Source organism: Nicotiana tomentosiformis, chromosome 9, assembly GCF_000390325.3.
Source record: "Nicotiana tomentosiformis chromosome 9, ASM39032v3, whole genome shotgun sequence".
Classification (NCBI taxonomy): Eukaryota; Viridiplantae; Streptophyta; class Magnoliopsida; order Solanales; family Solanaceae; genus Nicotiana; species Nicotiana tomentosiformis.
Window position 1 is genome coordinate 38374094 of NC_090820.1, and position 8362 is coordinate 38382455.

General features: G+C 36.9%; 1 long non-coding RNA gene across 1 annotated transcript; it reads right to left on the reverse strand.

Moving 5' to 3' along the window:
* Positions 1-1092: 1092 nt before the first annotated feature.
* On the reverse strand, positions 1093-6726 carry LOC104100656 (uncharacterized). Its single transcript, XR_687303.2, has 3 exons — positions 6538-6726; positions 5946-6118; positions 1093-1638 (listed from the first exon to the last, which is right to left on the reverse strand). It is a non-coding gene; the product is annotated as an uncharacterized lncRNA (long non-coding RNA).
* Between the last annotated feature and the right edge of the window lie 1636 nt (positions 6727-8362).

Genomic DNA, 8362 nt, shown 5'->3' on the forward strand with positions numbered 1-8362 from the left:
TACTGGGTACATGGGGTCGGTTGTACTTATACTACACTTCTGCACCTTGCGTTCAGACTTTTGGAGCGGAGCTGCTGGTAATGTCGGGAGCTGACTCTGAAGATATTCGTGCATTCCGGATATGGCTGCCACTTGTCCTTGGTGGTTTTAGATTTTTGTTAATTTGTTATGTAGCTTTCAAACAGATCGTGTAATTATTTGTATCAGCTTCATAAATTCTAAGTCTTAGAAACTCATGATTTGTACTACTAGTTCTTGGATTAATTTGTAAAAGTTCTGATAATTCTTCATTATTTTCCTACAAATTTAATTTGGATTGTATTGTCTGTTAGTTGGCTTACCTAGCGGGTCGAGTTAGGTGCCATCGCGACTAGTGATCTTTGGGTCGTGACAGTTTGGTGTAGATTAGAGTTTATTTTAGCTGGATTTCAAATTAAAATTCGAAGAACATATGATATTCAATATACATACTAAATTGTATTAAAGTTGTATTATAATTGTATGTAAATTATATTTAAGTTGTATTCTGTTGTAGTTAAATATATTTTTTATTTGAATGTTATATGAAAGTTAAAAAAGAGTTGTATAATGTATGAATCATTGTATGAAATTTGTATTTAAGTTATAAATACTTTCTTTTTATATAAAGTTGTTGATATGTATCAAAATTGTATTAAGAGAGAGAGTTTTGATTGGAATTTTAGAGAGGAAGATAAACACACCACATACAAAATATATACAAAGAATATACAAAATATATACAAAAGACATATTTGTATGAAAATTGTATTTAAGTTGTATGATGTTGTCGTTGTATTTAACTGGGTAAAATGATGTATGAAAGTTGTAGATAAGTTATAAATAAGTTTTATACTATATAATTAGTTGTATAATTTTTTTTTAGTTTATATGTTATTGTAGATGTGCAAAATTTTATTTTTAATTTGTAGCCTGTGCAAAAGCACGGACCCAACATGAACAGTCATAAACTAAACTTCTAACAACTCGTGTACTCTATTACCTTCCGAAACAACTTCAGTATTATGAAATTAAGCAAATTCATGTATCATCAAGAACAATGGCAAATAGTACTGAGAAAAAGAAACATCCCGTTTAATATGTAAGGAGACATCGTAGGAAATAATCAGAACTTAAATGTGTAAATATCATGAACATGCCCAGCAGAACAATAGCTTAGCCATCAATGTATTGAGGAGCCTTAACTAAGGTGATAGCCCATCACTCTAAAAGATGTGCTCAACTCATGTCCAAATCTGGAATGCAAGTCGCTTTATCGAAAGAGAAAAAAGAGAAAAAAACTGATGCATTCACTATTCAAACAGAGGCACAATCCAATATAGCAATTCCCACAATTTCTGCATGCTTATCACCATTTAAACATATGAGGCACAATTCTCGTTCCTGCCCTCGCTATAGGGAAGCTTTTACTCTTTTCCACAGAGTTAACTTCACTAAAATATGCTACAGAACAAAAACATAAAGAAATCAATAAGGATTTCCAGTAGCAGTGCAACTCACCAGAAAATGGGACCCCAGGCAGCCTAAATCTTGGGAACCTCCACTTACATACTCTCTTCAGCCAAGATCATAGTTGTCTTGTGCATCAGACATATATTCCTGAAAGTATAATGTATTTAAGGAATACATAAAATAAGTTTTGAAACATCTAGCACTTTGATGTTACAGATTTTGATTTGTATAAAAGATACTTCTTCAGTTCTTTTTATAAGGTGAAACGTATAAAGGAACTCTTACTCAATGTAAAATATTTTAAAAGAAAGGCACAATAGAAAGATTAGAAAACCAATAGAGGTACCACTGCAGAATCAACAAATACAAAGAGTTTCTCCACTGAAAAACTAAAAAACTTTTTGCCAATTCTCCCGTTAAAAGCTTGTTTACAGGCAAATGTTGGCGGAAGTACCGAACCATAATGTCATCATTGCCATGACAAGTACCATATGAGTTGGTAATAGTTAAAATCACTTTGAGTTATTTCATAAGAAGTTTCGTCAAAAAGATAACAATACATATAGGTATCTCATGCTATAAGATTCTTATAGGCATTTTCTATGATAACATACCCTTTTGAATAACATACTTACTCTTACACCACAATCATGTATAACAAATCATTATAATGCATTGCCTATCTATGCATATAGCAGACTTTCTATGCATTTAACAACTTAGTCATCTTATATTTGCAGTACGATTCTTTTTGGTGTATATACTAATCGAACATTTTCTTTCATTAATATAAAAACAAATCAAAGTGCCGTACAATCTAAAACCAAACTTCATTTTGAAAGACAAAAACATCACCGCAAAATTCCCCCTTGACATTAAGAATCAAAAGTACACATGATCAAAGAAGTATAACACGTTAATCAACATTTTTGGTGTAAGATACTAAATCAAGCTTCCTTTTATTCCTCTGTTCCGTCACTGCACATGTTAAAATTAAAATTCAAACGCCATAATATAATTTTTATCTAATAGTATTGAAGTCATAGCCAAAAAAGGCGGGAAGTTTAGAGATATAACGAAGCCTCTCTCATATAAGTCTTCTGTGAGCACAAGCATGTACCATTATCAACATCAAAAAAAAAGTTTGATCTGAAAATGCTAAACTATGTCTACATTTTATATTAAAGACAACTATATAAACTACGAAAAGAAGCTTTGGAAAAGAATTGTTAGTTGAAGCAAGAGTTTAAGAGTTTAGATGATTCAGAAACACATTTAACCTCAAATTAACATTTAAATTGAAGCACTGCGTGGAGAGAATTAAGCTTGCAATGATAATAGACAAGAAAACTAAGAGCATTAAGTGATCGGTAGCGTATTATATAAACATATACTATTTATTATTTTAAATAGTATACTTTATAACTACATATGCTACGTGGTTGTTAATTTCATATGCTAAAGATTCAAGTTCTCTTCTCAATAGATACAACAACAACAACCCACTAAAATCTCACTAATGGGGTCTGGGGAGGGTAGTGTGTACGCAAGCCTTACCCCTACCCCGAAGGAGTAGAGAGGCTGTTTTCGAAAGACCCTCGGCTCAAAAAAAAGAAGACAAAAGGACAAAAAGGAGACAATATTAGTATCACAACAACAATCATAAGATAAATAGAAACACCATGAAATCCAGAAGAAGGATGCAAAGCAAAGAGAGACAATATTAGTAAATATTAGTATCACCACAATAATCATAAGAACAATAGGAACATCATGAAATCTAGAAGAAAGATGCAAAGAAAAAGCGATAGCTAGTAAATAGGACATGCACTGAAAAGTGAAATAGTAAGCCACAACATTGCCACTAGCTATCTTAGACAAAAACCATACATGGCTAGTCCCACAATGGTATGAAGTAAGGCACGACTCAACTACCTCCTAACCTACAACCCTAATACTCGACTTCCACATCTTCCTATCTAGTGTCATGTCCTCGAAAATCTGGAGTCTCGCCATATCCTGCCTGATCACCTCTCCCCAATACTTCTTAGGCCGCCCTCTACCTCTTCTCGTTCCCTCCACAACCAGCTGCTCACACCTCCATACCGGAGCATCTAGGCTTCTCCTCTGAATATGTTTGAACTATCTAAGCCTCGCTTCCCACCTTTTGTCATTAATGGGAGCCACATGCACCTTCTCCCGAATATCATCATTCCTAATCTTATCTATCATAGTGTGCCCGCACATCCACCACAACATCCTCATTTCTGCTACTTTCATCTTCTGGATATGTGAGTTCTTAACGGGCCAACACTCAGCCCCATACATCATAGCCGGTCTAACCACCGCTTTATAAAACTTACCTTTGAGTATCGGTGGCACTCTCTTGTCACACAGGACTCCGGATGCTAACCTCTACTTCATCTATCCTACCCCAATACGGTGTGTGACATCCTCGTCGATCTCCCCTCCCTGGATAACCGAACCAAGGTACTTAAAGCTGCCTCTTCTCGGGATGACCTGCGAATCAAGCCTCACATCCACGCCCACTTCCCCTAGCTCAGCGCTGAACTTACACTCCAGGTATTCCGTCTTCGTCCTGCTTAGCTTGAAACCCTTAGACTCAAGAGCCTGTCTCCAAACCTCTAGCCTCTCGTTAACACTGACTCGCGACTTATCAATCAGAACTATGTCATCGGCGAATAGCATGTACCATGGCACATCCCCTTGAATATGGTGTGTTAGCGCGTCTATCACCAGAGCGAATAAGAACGGACTGAGCGCAGAACCTTGGTGTAACTCCTCCTACTATCCTAACCCGAGTCTTAGCCCCATCATACATGTCCTTAATCGCCATAATGTACGGAACCGACACACCTTTTGCCTCTAGGCATCTCCAGAGAATTTCTCTAGGAACCTTGTCATACGCTTTCTCTAGGTCAATAAACACCATGTGTAGATCCTTCTTCCTCTCTCTGTATAGTTCCACCAACCTTCTAACAAGGTGTATAGCTTCTGTAGTCGAACGACCCGGCATGAACCCGAACTGATTGTCGGATATAGACACTGTCATCCTCACCCTCGCTTCAACCACCCTCTCCCACACTTTTATGGTATGACTCAGTAATTTGATACCCCTATAATTGTTACAACTCTGGATATCACCTTTGTTCTTATAAAATGGAACCACGGTACTCCACCTCTACTCATCCGGCATCCTCTTCCCCTTAAAAATAATATTAAACAACCTAGTCAACCACTCCAAACCTGCTCTCCCCACACACTTCCAAAATTCCACCGAAATGTCGTCTGGCCCGATTGCTCTGCCCCTAATCATCTTATGCATAGCTCCCACGAACTCCTCAACCTCGATACGCCTGCAGTACCCAAAGTTACGGTGACTCTCGGAATGCTCCAATTCGCCTAGCACAATATCCCGATCCCCTTCTTCATTCAAAAGTTTATGAAAGTAAGTCTGCCATCTCCTCTTAATCTAGGCATCTTCCATTAATACTCTACCATCTTCGTCCTTGATGCATCTCACTTGGTCCAAATCCCGATCCTTCCTCTCTCTCAACTTGGCCAGCCGGAATAACTTCTTCCTCCCCACCTTTTTTCCCCAATTCCCCGTACATACGACCATAAGTCGCAGTCTTAGCCTCTGTGACCGCCAGCTTAGCCTCCTTCCTAGCTGTCTTATACCTCTCCATGCACACTCGCCTCTCCTCCTCACCTATGCTCTCAACTAACTTCAGGTACGCCGCCTTCTTTGCTTCCACTTTACCTTGGACCACTTTATTCCACCACCAGTCTCCTTTGTGCCCACCAGAGACGCCCGTCGAGACCCCTAGCACCTCTCTTGCAGCCTCCCTAATACAGTCTGCTGTTGCTGACTACATAGTGCTCGCGTCACCACTGCTCCTCCAAGCTCCCATAGCCAACAACCGCCCCTCCAACGCTTGGGCTTTATCCTTAGTTAAGGCTCCCTACCTGATTCTCGGTCTTTCTCGAGTAGACCTTTTCCTCCTCTTTAACATAATACCAACGTCCACCACCAAGAGCCTATGTTGCGTCTTGAGTATCCCACTCGGAATCACCTTGCAATCCTTGCACAACCCTCTGTCACATCTCTTCTCAATAGATATAAAAGAAAATCTGAAATAAAGCTCTAATACTTTTATAATCTTGAAGCAGGAATCAACTTCAGATTCGGAAAACAGATATAATGTATCATCTCTTACTATATCAGATTTATGCTTCAGCTTTATTCCCATGTTCCATGTTTTAGAAAGGAATTGTACTCATACCTTATGATAGGAAAACCCCCAGTTCCTGTGCGGACATGAATTATCCATAGAGAAAATCTTGTTCAATCGATGATTAACTCCAAAAACTTTAATTAGAGAATAAACAAATACCTCAAGAACCAAGAGCAAAGGAAAAGTTCGTAATACCTCTAAAGAGCCTTATATCATGTATGGCGCTGCTCAAATTCACAGCTTGTACTTCTGTGAAGTATAGCAATGCATTGGCCTTTCAATGTGTCATGCTTTTCCCTGATAAACTGAATCAGACATTGCCATCGCTGCTGCAATTTCAGAAGATCTGTGCTCCAAGATACGTATGCCTACATTCGATTAAATATACAGGATTAAACACTCTAAAGATCTTTCGATCAAATGTAACAATAGAAATCGGCTCAACATATCGCGAGACTCAAAGTAAGGTGAGGCATTTTATTATATAATACATAGTAGAGTTACATCACATAGATCATGAAACATGCATGTAGAAAGTAAAATGATACAGATGCACCCTCCTTATCAACCTGTAACAGAGAAAAGCTAGTTGTTTGGGTCATATCATCAAGCACCTTGGCTGCATCAGTGTGCCAAAGGAATCCAGTTGCTCTAAAAATTAGAGTTTGTATTCATCAATTTTACAGAATCATACATCTAGGCATATATTCCAAACATGCATGAGTAGGTCTATGTAGATATGCAAAAATTAATACTAAAAATATTATGGCTAAATTTTCTCTTTCACCTTTCAAATGCAGCATAAACATGCAGATTAAGACTGAATAAGAGCAAAACTTTTTATAGAAAGAATTAGTTGCAAAGAAGATATCAAGATGCAAGTGAGAGGGAAAGGGAGAAGATATAAAGATGTAAGTGAGAGAGAAAGGGAGAGTAATAGAAAGAACAGAGAATGAAAAAGAACGGAAAATAAAAGTGATGTTAAAGCCACATGTTCACATAAATATAAAGTTACGGATTTGGATCACCTCCTGTACATAATCTCTCCATTTTCATCAATGCACATTTAATTTAATGACACTTGTCATTTTTCGGATCTAAGGGCCAAGGTTTATTTAGAGTAAATCTTGGTTAAACTAAATATTCTTTTACTGGATTAAAATGAAAATAATTTTCTTTTGCACATTCTTTTTCTCGTTCTGAATGAGCTGACAAAATTAGTTAGTTAGAGAGGAAAAATATTTTCTTACCAAGATTAAAACTAAAAAATCCTATATTTTTTCATTTGTCTGCCCAACTAAAACTGAAAGAGGACAAATGAAAAAAATATTTTTCCTCTCTGAGAGGACAAATAAAAAAATATAGGATTTTTTAATTTTAATCTTGGTAAGAAAATATTTTTCCTCTCTGACTAACTAATTTTGTCTGCCCAATCAGAATGAAAAAAAATTATTCAAAAGAAAAAATATAGAATTTTTTAGTTTTAATCTTGGTAAGAAAATATTTTTCCTCTCTGACTAACTAATTTTGTCTGCCTAAGAAAAAAAAATATGCAAAAGAAAATTATTTTTCATTCTAATCCGGCAAGAATATTTAGTTTAACCAACCTTTAGGAGGTGAGCCAAATCCTAAAGCTACTAAACACGTGGACCAAAATGAAAGTCAAATACCAAAATGCCCATAATAAACAATTATAATACCACATTAACCCTTGTTCGTACAGCTTGTTCGTATAGCTTAACTCCCATTTCTACATATTAGTAATTAGTAACGTATAGAAAAGACAACTAAATGAACATTTACAATTCATAGCATTTTACAGAAAAGACTGTTATGCAGATTGGGGCGGGGCAAATCTTTGTAGGGTGAGGCGAGGCAAGTTGAATGTGAAAAGATCTTTCAATAAATCACAAAACTCAATATGTTCACAATTCAAATTCCGTGAGAATAAGACCATTTCAACTCAGAGTTTTTGTTTTTTTTCTGTCTTGTTTTTATATTTGCTAGGGGCTGTATATGATTTTACCGAGTCACTAGCTAGTTAATTTTGGGTGCTTTTCTGTAGCCGTGCGGATCGGAGGTGGTTACCTCTTATCTTATAGTCATTATTTAGTAAAAGTAGTGTCTAAGTAATATAAATTCGGATAAACAGTATGTATGCATTCAATGGCCAACACTGATTGAAAATAATACAAAGCGAATATCAATTTGGGATAAGAAGAGTAAATCAGTTCTTTTGACTAATGAATATATCCTTGAACAGTTTTGTACTACTATTATCACAGTCAGATATCTATTGTAACATATTTTAAAAGTTTCGTTCAATCAAATAGGCAGTACTATGGTATATGGTCAAAATCATGCTTGCCCGATTTTGTATGGTTAATCGAGACCGGGGTGGCAGACCGAGGTTCAATCCCGAGTTATATTGGATCGTTACATGAATAAATATTGCCTAGCTCGTGATTCAGGAATCGATCAAGATCGAGACCAGCTAAGGTCGAGACCGAGAAGGATAGGGATCTAGCGAGATCGAAGGAAGCCTGCTAGGTCGAATAACAGAAAGCCGAGGAATCCGTGATCGGGCGAGGATTATGGCGGAGATCTCGGCA